This window comes from Anomaloglossus baeobatrachus, chromosome 1 (assembly GCF_048569485.1).
Source record: "Anomaloglossus baeobatrachus isolate aAnoBae1 chromosome 1, aAnoBae1.hap1, whole genome shotgun sequence".
Classification (NCBI taxonomy): domain Eukaryota; kingdom Metazoa; phylum Chordata; class Amphibia; order Anura; family Aromobatidae; genus Anomaloglossus; species Anomaloglossus baeobatrachus.
In genome coordinates this window covers 755,840,394-755,857,507 of record NC_134353.1, presented here as the reverse complement: position 1 = coordinate 755,857,507, position 17,114 = coordinate 755,840,394, and positions in this window count along the sequence as shown.

Sequence of the window (17,114 nt, the reverse complement as noted above, 5' to 3'; positions counted from 1 at the left end):
ATTTATATTTGGATATTATCACATATATTGTAGTAGTATATAATAATCTAGATTTTTATATGGTAATATTTTATTTGATAGTTTTTCTTTTTTTAATTAGTAATTTGTATTTAATTGCTATTTAATATTTATTTAACCCCTTCATGACCGGCCAATTTTGCACTTTCCGTTTTTTTTCGACATTCTTCTTCCGAGAGACGTAGAGTTTTTATTTTTCAGTCAATATGGTCATGTGAGGGCTCGTTTTTTGTGTAACAAGCTGTACGTTTAAATGAAGTCATGAGTTTTACCATATAGTGTACTGAAAAACGGCAAAAAAAATCCAAATTTGGAAAAATTGCAAAAAAAAGTGTGATTGCACGATTGTTTTTGAGATTGTATTCAGTGTGTTCCCTATATGGAAAAACTGATGAGCCAGTGTGATACTTGAGGTTGGTGTAAGTTCATAGACATGAAACATGTATGTTTACTTTTGTCAAAGAGGTTAAAAAAAATCTGAAATTTGTCCAAAAAAGTGGCGTACATTTTGCACTACTTTCTACAACCCGTAGCGTTCTCATTTTTCGGGATCTATGGCACAGTGACAGCTTATTTTTTTGCATCTCGAGCTGACTTTTTAATGGTACCATATTTACACAGATGCTACGTTTTGATCGCCTGTTATTGCATTTTGCGCAAAATTTGTGGCAACTAAAAACTGTAATTTTGGCGTTTTTAATTTTTTTGCCTCTACACTGTTTATCGATCAGGTTAATTGATTTCATATTTTCATAGATCAGGCGTTTTTGAACGCGGCAATAGCAAATGTGTGTATATTTTTTATTTTTTTAATTCTTTCATTTTCAATGGGGCGACAGGAGGGGTGGGTGATTTTAACTTTTAGGGTTTTTTTATTTTTTTTACATTTTTTAAAACTTTTTTAAACTTTTTTTTTTATCTTACTAGGTCCCCTAGGGGGCTATAATGTTCAGCAGTCTGATCGCTCTTCCATTTCTCCCGATCAGAGCAGCACCGCTCAGACCAGAATACATAATCATCTCTTGTAAAAAGCAGCACTCAGCTGTTTCTTACAGGACCTGAGTCATGTGAGCACAGGAGTCATCACCTGACCCTGTGCTACCATGACAACCACTGGATCCCCGTGACTTTTGGTATCGGCAGCAGCCGGGGTTAGATTAGCTCTATGACTGCTAGGACATAAGATTACTGCCCATGGTCGTTAAGGGGTTAATGTCTTCTATACTGATATTGAGACCTTCAGCCGTAAGGGTGGCCAGTTTAAAAAGCCAATAACATTCCCTCCAAATCAGATTTCTAAACTGCTCAGGGGTGGAATTTGGGATTTGCTCCAGAATAGAAACTTTAAAGGTAAGGTGCCACATTTTTTAATTTTTGAATTAATAATAGAGATTAAGGAATCAAATATTTTTAATAGAAAATGAAATTAATTGTTTAGTTTTTATTTAATTCTATTATGTACTCAAATACTTGGGGCTGCAATATTAGATTTGCTGTGTGTAACGACAGTTACTCACCTCAAAAAAGGCAGTCCCTGTGCATAAGTCAGCCTCTGACCTTATCTCCTGCACTGTGTCTGCTTCCTGCTGTGATCTGGACATGCCCCCTGGACTGTCCAGATCACAGCTCTGGGAGGAGACCGCTGCCATCTTTGTGGAACCCACAGCATCTACTCTGTGGCTGTGTGCCGTACAGTTCCCCTGAGCATGGTGGCGATGGCAGTGATCTGTGGCTGATCCTGGTGTCATGACATGGAAGTCACACTGTGATCACCGCACCCCTGTGTGTGCTCGCCTCGGGCCTCTGCTCCACCCTCGTGTGCTCACCTTGGGCCTCTGTTCCCGGCAGCTTCTCCTCACTGCTATGTGTTCTGATCGCTGACAGGAGTAACAGTCGAGACACAACGCTGACAGGAGAGGCTGCCGGGGGCTAAGGTCTGATATGAGTGCATGATAGCGGTGATCGCGGCATGACATCTGTATTTTAAGCAGTCATTGCCTTTCCATTGTCTTTTAAATTATTTATATGTTCTTAATCAATGTGGTCATTTTAAGCATGTCTGTTGGGTAATCCATCAATTTGTTAATCTTTCAATCCAGAATATTGTAATTACCCAATTAACCTCCTACACCCATTTGGTTTTATATATACAATACAGACCAAAAGTTTGGACACACCTTCTCATTCAAAGAGTTTTCTTTATTTTCATGACTCCAAAAATTGTAGATTCACATTGAAGGCATCAAAACTATGAATTAACACATGTTGAATGAAATACTTAGCAAAAAAGTGTGAAACAACTGAAAATATGTCTTATATTCTAGGTTCTTCAAAGTAGCTACCTTTTGCTTTGATTATTGCTTTGCACACTCTTGGCATTCTCTTGATGAGCTTCAAGAGGTAGTTACCGGAAATAGTTTTCACTTCACAGGTGTGCCCTGCCAGGTTTAATAATGGGGTTGGGACCATCAGTTGTGTTGTGCAGAAGTCTGGTGGATACACAGCTGATAGTCCTACTGAATAGACTGTTAGAATTTGTATTATGGCAAGAAAAAAACAGCTAAGTAAAGAAAAACGAGTGGCTATCAATACTTTAAGGAATGAAGGTCAGTCAGTCCGAAAAATTGGGAAAACTTTGAAAGTGTCCCCATGTGCAGTGGCAAAAAACATCAAATGCTACAAAGAAACTGTCTCACATGAGGGCTGCCCCAGTAAAGGAAGACCAAGAGTCACCTCTGCTGTGGAGGATAAGTTTATTCGAGTCACCAGCCTCAGAAATCGTAGATTAACAGCAGCTCAGATTAGAGACCAGGTCAATGCCACACAGAGTTCTAGCAGCAGACACATCTCTAAAACAACTGTTAAGAGGAGACTTTGTGCAGCAGGCCGTCATGGAAAAATAGCTGCTGGGAAACCACTACTAAGTACAGGCAACAAGCAGAAGAGACTTGTTTCGGCTAAAGAACACAAGGAATGGACATTAGACCAGTGGAAACCTGTGCTTTGGTCTGATGAGTCCAAATTTGAGATCTTTGGCTCCAACCACCTTGTCTTTGTGCAACGCAGAAAAGGTGAATGGATGGACTCTACATGCCTGGTTCCCACCGTGAAGCATGGAGGAGGAGGTGTGATGGTGTGGGGGTGCTTTGCTGGTGACACAGTTGGAGATTTAGTCAAAATTGAAGGCATACTGAACCAGCATGACTACCACAGCATCTTGCAGCGGCATGCTATTCCATCCGGTTTTAGTTGGACCATCATTTATTTTTCAACAGGACAATGACCCAAACACATATCCAGGCTGTGTAAGGGCTATTTGACTAAGAAGGAGATTGATGGGGTGCTATGCCAGATGACCTGGCCTCCACAGTCACCAGACCTGAACCCAATCGAGATAGTTTGGGGTGACCTGGACCGCAGAGTGAAGGCAAAAGGGCCAACAAGTGCTAAGCATCTCTGGGAACTCCTGGAAGACCATTTCCTGTGACTACCTCTTGAAGCTCATCAAGAGAATGCCAAGAGTGTGCAAAGCAGTAATCAACGCAAAAGGTGGCTACTTTGAAGAACCAAGAATATAAAACATATGCTAAGTTGTTTCACACTTTTTGTTAAGTATTTCATTCCACATATCTTAATTGATAGTTTTGATGCCTTCAATGTGAATCTACAATTTTCAGAGTCATGAAAATAAAGAAAACTCTTTGAAGGAGAAGGTTTGTCCAAACTTTTGGTCTGTACTGTATATAATATATATATATATATATATATATATATATATATATGGATAATCCATTTATTGCATAGACATTTGAGAATGGGGGCAGTCCGTCCCCGTAACAAATAGTGTCCTTCATTTCTCCATTTTTTATTATCAATCAATCTATTCTTCTTTAGTCCCTTTGCTATTCTTTCTGATCAGCAATGCACCTCATGCCGCAATTTTTCTTCCTATCCCCATTCTATATGCACCCACTTGACTGTGGGTGACTGGTGGTGCTGAAGCAAATGGTGGTGCTGAAGCAATCAGTAAAGCACATACTTTGTTACTCTGAACCTCTGCTAATAGCAGTGGTTCCTACACTCAGCCCATGGCAGCATGACCTGATGGTTATTATAAGTGGTGTCATATAGGTCTGTGCCCTATTGCGTGGTGGTGAGTCACTGTCCTCCATTCTCTGCGTGTGCTCAGCCAGCATCAGACAACTGTGCTTGTGCTGCAGACTGCAAGATGCTCTCCCCCAGCTCTCTCTGCCAGATGATTCTCAAGCAGCGCTCCCTATCTCCCGGACAACACCACCAGATGGTCGCAGCAACTCCAACTCACAGGGAGGATTCATCACCCACAGATACATGCTTCAAACAGTGTTATTCCTGCAACGCAACACACACAGGTGAGTGCATTCCACCCCAACATTTTTTCCACTGGTCATTTAGAAGTCTACACAGAAGTGACCCTCTTTTCTTTTCTTTATCTTGGTAAGGATGTCACCATCATGGCTCCATCCTGGTATATATGATCCTCATTATGACTAGAGATGAGCTAACCGGTCGCGGTTCGGCTCGAGTTCGGTTCACCGAACGGGCGTCTCGTTCGAGTTCGGTTCGGCGAACGTTCGACGAACCGAACTCGAACCGCATAGAAAACAATGGCAGGCAATCACAAACACATAAAAACACCTAGAAAACACCCTCAAAGGTGTCCAAAAGGTGACAAACAACTCACAACACAAACACATGGGAAAGTGACAAGGACATATACTCATGCGAAAACAAAAGAGCTGGACAAGAAAAAAGAGGAGGAGACACAGATATATGAGTATATGCAAGGAAACATCGATGTCATTACTGTGCAACTTAAGCCCTGCTCATTTTAGGCTTCCAATCCGGATAAATTGCCTGAGCTTGCCACGTACGCCTTGGGGATCTTGTCGTGTCCTGCAGCCAGCGTTCTCTCGGAACCTGTCTTCAGTGCTGTTGGGGGTCTGCTGGCAGATAAGCACACGTGTCTGTCCACTGACAATGTGGACATGGCTCTCAGAGGACTTTTCTTCCCCTGGGTCAGCCAGGGGAGGCGAAAGGCATGCGTATTTTTGAGACTGCTTCATGCAAAGCATCTTTTTCTTTTTCAAAAGGGGGGTCAACTGATGCCAGTCAAGTGGGGTGTGTGTGGCCCAATTAGTGGAAACGAGGGAGACTGTGGTTGGAGTCCCCTCGCTTTTGAAAAAAGAACCAAGATGAACAAGTCATGGCTCTCAGAGGACTTTTCTTCCCCTGGGTCAGCCAAGGGAGGCGAAAGGCACGCGTATTTTTGAGAGTGCTTCATGCAAAGGATCTTTTTCTTTTTCAAAAGGGGGTCAACTGATGCCAGACAAGTGGGGTGTGTGTGGCCCAATTAGTGGAAACGAGGGAGACTGTGGTTGGAGTCCCCTCGTTTTTGAAAAAAGAACCAACATGAACAAGTCATGGCTCTCAGAGGACTTTTCTTCCCCTGGGTCAGCCAGGGGAGGCGAAAGGCACGCGTATTTTTGATAGTGCTTCATGCAAAGCATCTTTTTCTTTTTAAAAAGGGGGGTCTACTGATGCCAGTCAAGTGGGGTGTGTGTGGCCCAGTTAGTGGAAACGAGGGAGACTTTGGTTGGAGTCCCCTCGTTTTGAAAAAAGAACCAAGATGAACAAGCCATGGCTCTCAGAGGACTTTTCTTCCCCTGGGTCAGCCAGGGGAGGCGAAAGGCACGCATATTTTTGAGAGTGCTTCATGCAAAGCATCTTTTTCTTTTTCAAAAGGGGGGGTCAATTGATGCCAGTCAAGTGGGGTGTGTGTGGCCAAATTAGTGGAAACGAGGGAGACTGTAGTTGGAGTCCCCTCGCTGTGTTTCTAAAAGAACCAAGATGAACAAGTCATGGCTCTCAGAGGACTTTTCTTCCCCTGGGTCAGCCAGGGGAGGCGAAAGGCACGCGTATTTTTGAGAGTGCTTCATGCAAAGCATCTTTTTCTTTTTCAAAAGGGGGGTCAACTGATGCCAGTCAAGTGGGGGGTGTGTGGCCCAATTAGTGGAAACGAGGGAGACTGTGGTTGGAGTCCCCTCGCTTTTGAAAAAAGAACCAAGATGAACAAGTCATGGCTCTCAGAGGATTTTTCTTCCCCTGGGTCAGCCAGGGGAGGCGAAAGGCACGCGTATTTTTGATAGTGCTTCATGAAAAGCATCTTTTTCTTTTTCAAAAGGGGGGTCAACTGATGCCAGTCAAGTGGGGTGTGTGTGGCCCAATTAGTGGAAACGAGGGAGACTGTGGTTGGAGTCCCCTCGCTGTGTTTCTAAAAGAACCAAGATGAACAAGTCATGGCTCTCAGAGGACTTTTCTTCCCCTGGGTCAGCCAGGGGAGGCGACAGACACGCATATTTTTGAGAGTGCTTCATGCAAAGCATCTTTTTCTTTTTCAAAAAGGGGGTCAACTGATGCCAGTCAAGTGGGGTGTGTGTGGCCCAATTAGTGGAAATGAGGAAGACTGTGGTTGGAGTCCCCTCGCTTTTGAAAAAAGAACCAAGATGAACAAGTCATGGCTCTCAGAGGACTTTTCTTCCCCTGGGTCAGCCAGGGGAGGCGAAAGGCACGCGTATTTTTGAGAGTGCTTCATGCAAAGCATCTTTTTCTTTTTTAAAAGGGGGGTCAACTGATGCCAGTCAAGTGGGGTGTGTGTGGCCCAATTAGTGGCAATGAGGGAGACTGTGGTTGGAGTCCCCTCGCTGTGTTTCTAAAAGAACCAAGATGAACAAGTCATGGCTCTCAGAGGATTTTTCTTCCCCTGGGTCAGCCAGGGGAGGCGAAAGGCACGCGTATTTTTGAGAGTGCTTCATGCAAAGCATCTTTTTCTTTTTTAAAAGGGGGGTCAACTGATGCCAGTCAAGTGGGGGGTGTGTGTGGCCCAATTAGTGGAAACGAGGGAGACTGTGGTTGGAGTCCCCTCGCTTTTGAAAAAAGAACCAAGATGAACAAGTCATGGCTCTCAGAGGACTTTTCTTCCCCTGGGTCAGCCAGGGGAGGCGAAAGGCACGCGTATTTTTGAGAGTGCTTCATGCAAAGCATCTTTTTCTTTTTCAAAAGGGGGTCAACTGATGCCAGACAAGTGGGGTGTGTGTGGCCCAATTAGTGGAAACGAGGGAGACTGTGGTTGGAATCCCCTCGTTTTTGAAAAAAGAACCAACATTAACAAGTCATGGCTCTCAGAGGACTTTTCTTCCCCTGGGTCAGCCAGGGGAGGCGAAAGGCACGCGTATTTTTGATAGCGCTTCATGCAAAGCATCTTTTTCTTTTTAAAAAGGGGGGTCTACTGATGCCAGTCAAGTGGGGTGTGTGTGGCCCAGTTAGTGGAAACGAGGGAGACTTTGGTTGTAGTCCCCTCGTTTTGAAAAAAGAACCAAGATGAACAAGCCATGGCTCTCAGAGGACTTTTCTTCCCCTGGGTCAGCCAGGGGAGGCGAAAGGCACGCATATTTTTGAGAGTGCTTCATGCAAAGCATCTTTTTCTTTTTCAAAAGGGGGGTCAATTGATGCCAGTCAAGTGGGGTGTGTGTGGCCCAATTAGTGGAAACGAGGGAGACTGTAGTTGGAGTCCCCTCGCTGTGTTTCTAAAAGAACCAAGATGAACAAGTCATGGCTCTCAGAGGACTTTTCTTCCCCTGGGTCAGCCAGGGGAGGCAAAAGGCACGCGTATTTTTGAGAGTGCTTCATGCAAAGCATCTTTTTCTTTTTTAAAAGGGGGTCAACTGATGCCAGTCAAGTGGGGTGTGTGTGGCCCAATTAGTGGCAATGAGGGAGACTGTGGTTGGAGTCCCCTCGCTGTGTTTCTAAAAGAACCAAGATGAACAAGTCATGGCTCTCAGAGGATTTTTCTTCCCCTGGGTCAGCCAGGGGAGGCGAAAGGCACGCGTATTTTTGAGAGTGCTTCATGCAAAGCATCTTTTTCTTTTTCAAAAGGGGGGTCAACTGATGCCAGTCAAGTTGGGTGTGTGTGGCCCAATTAGTGGAAAGAAGGGAGACTGTGGTTGGAGTCCCCTCGCTTTTGAAAAAAGAACCAAGATGAACAAGTCATGGCTCTCAGAGGACTTTTCTACCCCTGGGTCAGCCAGGGGAGGCGAAAGGCACGCGTATTTTTGAGAGTGCTTCATGCAAAGCATCTTTTTCTTTTTCAAAAGGGGGTAAACTGATGCCAGTCAAGTGGGGTGTGTGTGGCCAAATTAGTGGAAACGAGGGAGACTGTGGTTGGAGTCCCCTCGCTTTTGAAATTAGAACCAAGATGAACAAGTCATGGCTCTCAGAGGACTTTTCTTCCCCTGGGTCAGCCAGGGGAGGCGAAAGGCACTCGTATTTTTTAGAGTGCTTCATGCAAAGCATCTTTTTCTTTTTCAAAAGGGGAGTCAACTGATGCCAGTCAAGTAGGGTGTGTGTGGCCCAATTAGTGGCAACGAGGGAGATTGTGGGGACACACTACTCCCCACTGTCTCCACACAGCAGACAGATCTCTGTCCCTCAGATGTGGACAAATAAAAGGCTATTTCCTCCGACCCATGACAAAGCTAAGAGGTTGATTTTATCCCTCTGTAAGCTCTTGGCTACCGAAATGCTGCCTTTCTGCCTGGTGGACACAGAGGATTTTTGAGACCTTATGTCCGTCACAGTGCCCCAGTACCAGATGCCCAATCGCCACTACTTCTCCAAGAAAGGTGTGCCTGCGCTACACCAGCATGTCGCACACAACATCACTGCTTCCTTGAGAAACTCTGTGTGTGAAAGGGTGCATTTCACCACCGATACTTGGACCAGTAAGCATGGACAGGGGCGTTACATGTCGCTGACTGGGCACTGGGTAACTATGGTGATAGACGGAGAAGGGTCTGCTGAACAAGTCTTGCCGTCCCCACGACTTGTGCGTCAATCCTCTGTATGTATAAGTTCCTCCAACACTTCTGCCTCCTCAACCTCCTCTGGGTCCTCCACCTCCGCCCCTCGCCTGCTTGATCAGGCCACCAGCGTTGTAACTGCGCACAAGGAATCACACACACCTCCTTACTATGCTGGCAGCAGAGCGCAACGGCATCAGGCGGTCTTTAGCTTGAAATGTCTTGGAAATAAGAGCCACACAGCGGCTGAGTTGTGGTCAGCTCTGCTGTCCGAGTTTCATAAATGGTTGTCTCCACTCAACCTGCAGCCAAGGTAAGGCCGTGTGCGACAATGCTGCAAACCTGGGTGCGGCCCTTTGCCTGGGCAAGGTGACACACGTGCCTTGTATGGCTCACGTGTTGAACCTTGTTGTCCAGCAATTTTTAACACACTATCCTGGCCTAGATGGCCTATTGCACAGGGCACGAAAACTGTCTGCTCACTTCCGCCGTTCAACCGCCGTTGCTGAGCGACTTGCATTGCTCCAGAAGTCTTTCGGCCTGTTGCCACATGTTACAGCGACTGTGGCAGCACCACCGAGCACTGGTGCAATATGACATGACGTATAGCCTGGGTCAACGAGATGCAGAGGTGGGGCAGATCACCCTGATGGAGTAGTCTCAGATCAAGGACCTATGCACCCTTCTGCATAGTTTCGACATGGCGACGAATATGTTTAGCGCTCACAATGCCATTATCAGCATGACAATTCCAGTCATTTACATGCTGGAGCACACGCTCAACACTATTCGGACTCAGGGAGTGGGACAACAGGAAGGGGAGGAACTACAGGAGGATTCATATGCGCAAGAGACAACAACATCACCAAGATCCAGATGTTCATTATCACCAAGGCAGCAGGCATGGGACCATGGGGGACAGGGATCAACAAGGGCGCATGGTAGCAGGCAAAATGTTGAGGAAGGTGCAGGAGAACATGAAGAAATGGAGGACGAACTGTCCATGGACATGGAAGACTCAGCAGATAAGGGAGACCTTGGTCCCATTTAAGTTGAAAGAGGTTGGGGGGAGATGTCAGCGGAAGAAAGAACGGTTAGCACCTTCATGCCACAAACACAGCAAGGACTTGGTCCGCATGGATGCGCAAGACACATGAGCGCCTTCTTGCTGCACTACCTACAACATGACCCTCGGATTGTCAAAATTAGAAGTGATGATGACTACTGGGTTGCCACACTATTATATCCCTGGTACAAGTCCAAATTTTGTGAAATAATTCCAGTCATAGAAAGGGACGCACGTATGCAGGAGTATCAGCAGAAGCTGTTGCTCAATCTTAGCTCGGCTTTTCCACCAAACCACAGTGGTGCAAGGAGTGAATCTCCCAGTTGTAACTTGACAAACATGGGACGGTCTCGTCATCAACAGTCTAACCGTACCAGCAGCATCGTATCTGGTGCTGGTGTCAGCAATTTTATTGAATCGTTTCATAATTTATTTAGACCATCCTTTGCAAGGCCAACAGAGACAAGAAGTCTGACACATAGTCAATGGCTGCAGAGGATGATACAGGAGTATCTCCAAATGAACATCGATGCCATGACTTTGCAACTGGAGCCTTGCTCATTTTGGGCATCAAATCTTGAAAAACGGCCTGAGCTCGCCACTTACGCCTTGGAGATCTTGTCGTGTCCAGCTGCCAGCGTTGTCTCTGAACGTGTCTTCAGTGCTGCTGGTGTGTGCTGACAGATAAGCGCACGCGTCTGTCCAGTGACAATGTGGACAGACTAACGTTCATCAAAATGAACAAGTCATGGATCCGCAAGGACTTTACTACCCCTGTGTCATCCTGGGGAGAGTAAATGCTTGTGTATTTGGAATGTGCTTGATGCAAATGTACTTGTCAAGTTTGCAATTGGGGCACAAGTGCTGCCACTGAAGTGGTGTCTGTGGCACAATTTTGGAAAAAAGGGAGACTCCACTTGGAGTAACCCTTGCTGTGTTTTTAAAAATGAGCCAAGATGAACAAGTCATGGTTCAGCAAAGACTTTGCTACCTACCCCGGGGGTGATCCTGGGGACAGTTAAGGCTTGCATATTTTTTAATGTGCTTGATGCAAATCTACCTGTCAAGTTTGCAACTGGGGCACAAGTGCTGCCACTGAAGGGGTGTCTGTGTGGCCCAATTTTTGGAAAAAAGGGAGACTCCGCTTGGAGTAACCCTTGCTGTGTTTTTAAAAATGATCCAAGATGAACAGATCTGGGATCAGCAAAGACTTTGCTAGACCTTCCCCGGTGTCATCCGGGCGACAGCTAAGGCTGGCGTATTTTGGAATGTGCTTGATGCAAATCAAAACATCCTGTTTGCAACTGGGGCACAAGTACTGCCTTTGAAGGGGTGTCTGTGGCCCAATTTTTGGAAAAAAGGGAGACTCTGCTTGGAGTCCGCTTGCTGTGTTTTTAAAAATGAGCCAAGATAACCAAGTCTTGGTTCAGCAAGGACTTTGCTACCTACCCCGGTGTCATCCTGGGGACAGTTAAAGCTGGCGTATTTTGGAATGTGTTTGATGCAAATCAAATCATCCTGTTTGCGTAGGGCACAAGTGATGCCACTGAATGGGTGTCTGTGTGGCTCAATTTTTTGAAAAAATGGAGAGTCTGCTTGGAGTCCCCTTGCTGTGTTTTTCATGACTTTAGAATGGCATGCCATGCCTATATCTGTGTCTCTTCCTCTTTTTCCTTGTCCAGCTGTTTAGTTTTCGCATGGGTATTTGTCCTTGTCACTTTCCCATGTGTTTGTGTTGTCCTGGGAGTTGTTTGGCACCTCTTGGACAACTTTGAGGGTGTTTTTCCACGTGTTTTTAGGTGTTTGTAATTGCCTCACATTGTTTTCAATGGGGTTCGAGAGGTTCATCGAACGGTGCCCCGTTCGACGAACCAAACCGAACTCGAACTTTAGGGGGGTGGCTCATCTTTAGTCTTTTCCTTGTCAACTTCACCTTCGGTTTTCTCTAGGAGCTTTCTTTTGCCAGTTTTCTCTTCTGCTCTATACTGCATTTTTACATTTTTCAAAGCTTGTTCTATAGTATCTTTCATATAATCTGCCAGTGCATGTTTCTTTTCTTCTACAGTTTGCTAAACTTGTAAAAGTCCTCCTGATTTTCTTGGCAGGTAGAGTCTGTGAACATCACTGCATGGATGCAATGAGTACTAAATTATCATCAGTTTCCTTGTTTTTCTATCCAGATCATCCAGCGCTATCTATGTCTAGTTCAAAATTCTTGCAGTATATCTGATGACAGGAAAGGCGCAGGTGGTTATGGTCTTGAGAGTATTCCTGAAACTCAGTTTGCTCTTCAAAATTTATCTGACCCTTTGAACATATTCCTTACTGACCATGTTTTTCACATGTTCATTCTTGATGTTATCCAGCCGTAATAAGCCCACAGTATTTGTAGGCTTATGGCATTTTATGGTTTGTCCAATAGGCATTTCTATGCCTTTACTATAAGTAATTTTCCCTTTCTTCAATGCCACTGTGGCTTATTTGATCATGCCAAACTCCATACTGATGTTATCACTAATGACAGTGTTGGTCAGTGACTGGATTTCAGTTTCACACTTTCCATAAAGCATTAAATCATCCATGTACAACTGGTGAGAATTTTTTTGTTGAATTTCTTGCAGTTTCATAGCCTAAGTTTTTGGGGTTTTTTGGATTATTTTTTGTTGAATTTATGACAGTGGAATTGTTTGCAATGATGAAAGCAGTGTTCACAATGAGTCACCTTGGAAAATTCCTCTCTTAATGTTGACTATTCCATAACTTTAGTTGACCACAAACAACTCAGTTTTCCAGTGTTCCATTGCCTTTTCAATGAATCTGCCAATATTTCCACAAATCCCGATGACATCCAGACACTTGATAATCCAACTGTGTGGCAGTGAACCGAATGCTTTTTTGTAATCCATCTACAGTGGTGTTCATAAGTCCTGCATAGGCATAGGATAAATTGATTTTTCAAGTTTTAAACGTTTTCTGTGGAATATCTTCGATGCTAATATGACATATTATACAGTTAGGTCCAGAAATATTTGGACAGTGACACAATTTCGCGAGTTGGGCTGTGCATGCCACCACATTGGATTTTAAATGAAACCTCTACAACAGAATTCAAGTGCAGATTGTAACGTTTAATTTGAAGGTTTGAACAAAAATATCTGATAGAAATTGTAGGAATTGTACACATTTCTTTACAAACACTCCACATTTTAGGAGGTCAAAAGTAATTGGACAAATAAACCAAACCCAAACAAAATATTTTTATTTTCAATATTTTGTTGCGAATCGTTTGGAGGCAATCACTTCCTTAAGTCTGGAACCCATGGACATCACCAAACGCTGGGTTTCCTCCTTTTTAATGCTTTTCCAGGCCTTTACAGCCGCAGCCTTCAGGTCTTGCTTGTTTGTTGGTCTTTCCGTCTTAAGTCTGGATTTGAGCAAGTGAAATGCATGCTCAATTGGGTTAAGATCTGGTGATTGACTTGGCCATTGCAGAATGTTCCACTTTTTTGCACTCATGAACTCCTGGGTAGCTTTGGCTGTATGCTTGGGGTCATTGTCCATCTGTACTATGAAGCGCCGTCCGATCAACTTTGCGGCATTTGGCTGAATCTGGGCTGAAAGTATATCCCGGTACACTTCAGAATTCATCCGGCTACTCTTGTCTGCTGTTATGTCATCAATAAACACAAGTGACCCAGTGACATTGAAAGCCATGCATGCCCATGCCATCACGTTGCCTCCACCATGTTTTACAGTGGATGTGGTGTGCCTTGGATCATGTGCCGTTCCCTTTCTTCTCCAAACTTTTTTCTTCCCATCATTCTGATACAGGTTGATCTTTGTCTCATCTGTCCATAGAATACTTTTCCAGAACTGAGCTGGCTTCATGAGGTGTTTTTCAGCAAATTTAACTCTGGCCTGTCTATTTTTGTAATTGATGAATGGTTTGCATCTAGATGTGAACCCTTTGTATTTACTTTCATGGAGTCTTCTCTTTACTGTTGACTTAGAGACAGATACACCTACTTCACTGAGAGTGTTCTGGACTTCAGTTGATGTTGTGAACGGGTTCTTCTTCACCAAAGAAAGTATGCGGCGATCATCCACCACTGTTGTCATCCGTGGACGCCCAGGCCTTTTTGAGTTCCCAAGCTCACCAGTCAATTCCTTTTTTCTCAGAATGTACCCGACTGTTGATTTTGTTATTCCAAGCATGTCTGCTATCTCTCTGATGGATTTTTTCTTTTTTTTCAGCCTCAGGATGTTCTGCTTCACCTCAATTGAGAGTTCCTTAGACCGCATGTTGTCTGGTCACAGCAACAGCTTCCAAATGCAAAACCACACACCTGTAATCAACCCCAGACCTTTTAACTACTTTATTGATTACAGGTTAACGAGGGAGATGCCTTCAGAGTTAATTGCAGCCCTTAGAGTCCATTGTCCAATTACTTTTGGTCCCTTGAAAAAGAGGAGGCTATGCATTACAGAGCTATGATTCCTAAACCCTTTCTCCGATTTGAATGTGAAAACTCTCATATTGCAGCTGGGAGTGTGCACTTTCAGCCCATATTATATATATAATTGTATTTCTGAACATGTTTTTGTAAACAGCTAAAATAACAAAACTTGTGTCACTGTCCAAATATTTCTGGCCCTGACTGTATATGGTTTTGTTCAGAAAACAATTTTGCATTCTCTCCCTGTAATATTTTTAGCTTTTGAAGCAGTTTTGCCTGAAATTATTGCAACAATATGGGAATTGAAAGCACAACTAAATATTGTACAGCTTCAGATCCAAAATTAGCCAATCACAGATGAGGTTCTTGTGACCAATCATAACCTGGATATGGCAGTTAATCACATTCCATTCCATTGCATCACATCTGCTGCTTAGTTTGTTAGTTTTATCTGTAGGTCTATCTAGTGAATGTTACTGTAGAGCTTTATGATGGGAGCCTTCAGATTTTTGTCAGCGGAGGATCGTGTGCGAGTTGTGTTGCTACATGAAGAGGATTATACTGGCCCCCAGATCGCAAGGAAGGTTGGCTGTAATCAGAGTTTTGCAGAAACATAAGCAGCTTGGAATTACCCAGGACAGGCCCAGATCGGGTCGGCCCAGAAAGTCAACTAAAAGGGAGGATAGAGTACTGATAAGAACATCCCTTGCCAATGGAAACCTCACTTCTCATCAGCTTCTGCGAGAATGGCAAGAAAAGTCAGGATTGAGAGGGTGCAAGGCCCGAAAGAAGCCATTGATGACAGCCATACAAAGACAAAGGTGAAAACTGTGGGCATTGCAATATTCAAAATGGAGGAAGGAGGAGTGGGAAAAAGTGCTATTTAGTGATGAAAGCACTTTTTGCATTTTAGGAAATGATGGCAAGTCTTATGTGAGAAGGTTTCCACATGAAGAGTACAAGCCAGAGTGTTTGAGCTTCTCTGTGAAACATCCGATGAAAGTAATGGTCTGGGGCTGTATGGCAGCCAATGGTGTTGTAAGGCTTCATATTGTGGAGGGTATGGTTAATGCAAAAAAATACATGGACATCCTTAATAAGAAAATGCTGCCTTCTGCTCAACACCTGTTTTCAGGGGATTATGTCTTCCAAGATGATAATGCTCCTTGTCACAGAGCTAAGACAGTAACGGAATGAAAAAAAAAGAACAAGGTGACTACTATTGACTGGCCAGCCCAGTCCCCGGATCTCAACCCAAGTTGAAAATTTGTGGCACAAGGTATCAATAGAGATATCTAAAAAACAGCCAAGGACCAAGAGAGAGTTGATTGAGGCTCCGATACAGGCCTGGAACCACATCATCACTCGTGAACATCTGCAGAAGCTTGTTCACTCAATGCCACAGAGATGCAAGTTGGTGCTCAAGAGCAAAGGCTGGCCAATAAAGTATTAGAAGCTAAGGATGCAATCAAAAGGCCCTTTTCAGGACTCTGAATTACATAAATAATAATAAATCTTAAAAAGTAAAATATAAGTCTGTGTGAACTTGCATTGGAAGGTAATGAACTTAGAAACCTGTTCACCATTCTACACACTGCACTGGTGTAGGTATGGTTATGCTGTAAAAAAATATATCAAAAATGCACATACCATAACAATTTATACACTTGGGACATTCAAAAATGAGTATGGCATACAATGAGGGATTACAAAAACATATATGTTCCACCAGTTTCACTGTAGAGATGCAGAAGTATGAAATATATAGTTTTCTTTAAGCCTATGCAGGACTTATGAACACCATAGATTTGTCTTACATCTTTTGTAATTCCCCAGTCTCATGTTATCAATCAGGAGTTGATCTTTGGGGCTCCTGCCTTTTCCTTCTATTGGTAACATGTTATTTGCCTCCAGGTAATCCTGGATTTGGTCAGCTATTATGTATGACAACAGTTTGAACATTGTGGGCGAACATGATATTGGTCTGTAATTTCCTTGTATTGTCCCTTTTCCTGGATCTTTCTGTAACACATGTATGTTTTTTCTGGTTATTACCGATTCACTTATATTTCCAGTCTACAGCATTTCATTAAATTGTTGGACCATTTTTGCATGCAGAGCAGTCAGATATTTAAGCCAATACTCATGCAATTGATCACCATCAAGAGAAGTCCAGATCTTAATCTTCTTTCCTCTTTCCACTCATAATTTCTGTAGTTATTTCTATTTGTCCCATTTTGTTCTTGGAAAATATAATTATTATTATTATTTTTACTCAGGATACTGTAAAACTATATATTATTAAGTAGTCACAATTTATACCTAGTAAAAGAGGAAATCAATTAATCCATGCCACATTCTTCATGAAGACATCAGTAAAATCGAAAGAACATCCAAAGTAATGGAATAAAATAAATGAATTCCTTACACAGACTCAACAGAACATGTATAACAGCTTAAACACAAATCAGAAATAGTTATGGGGTTTTTCAAGCAAAAAAAATAAAAATAACTGTAATAGATACTGATTAAAACTGAGCAAATTCATTCAAATTCATGTAGCTATTTATCAAATTCACAGGTCTCAGTGAGCAATTAAGCAATTTATTATTCAAATTGCCAAAAAATGCAAGCCACTAGAGATGAATGGATTGATCCGCAGAGGATCGACTTCGA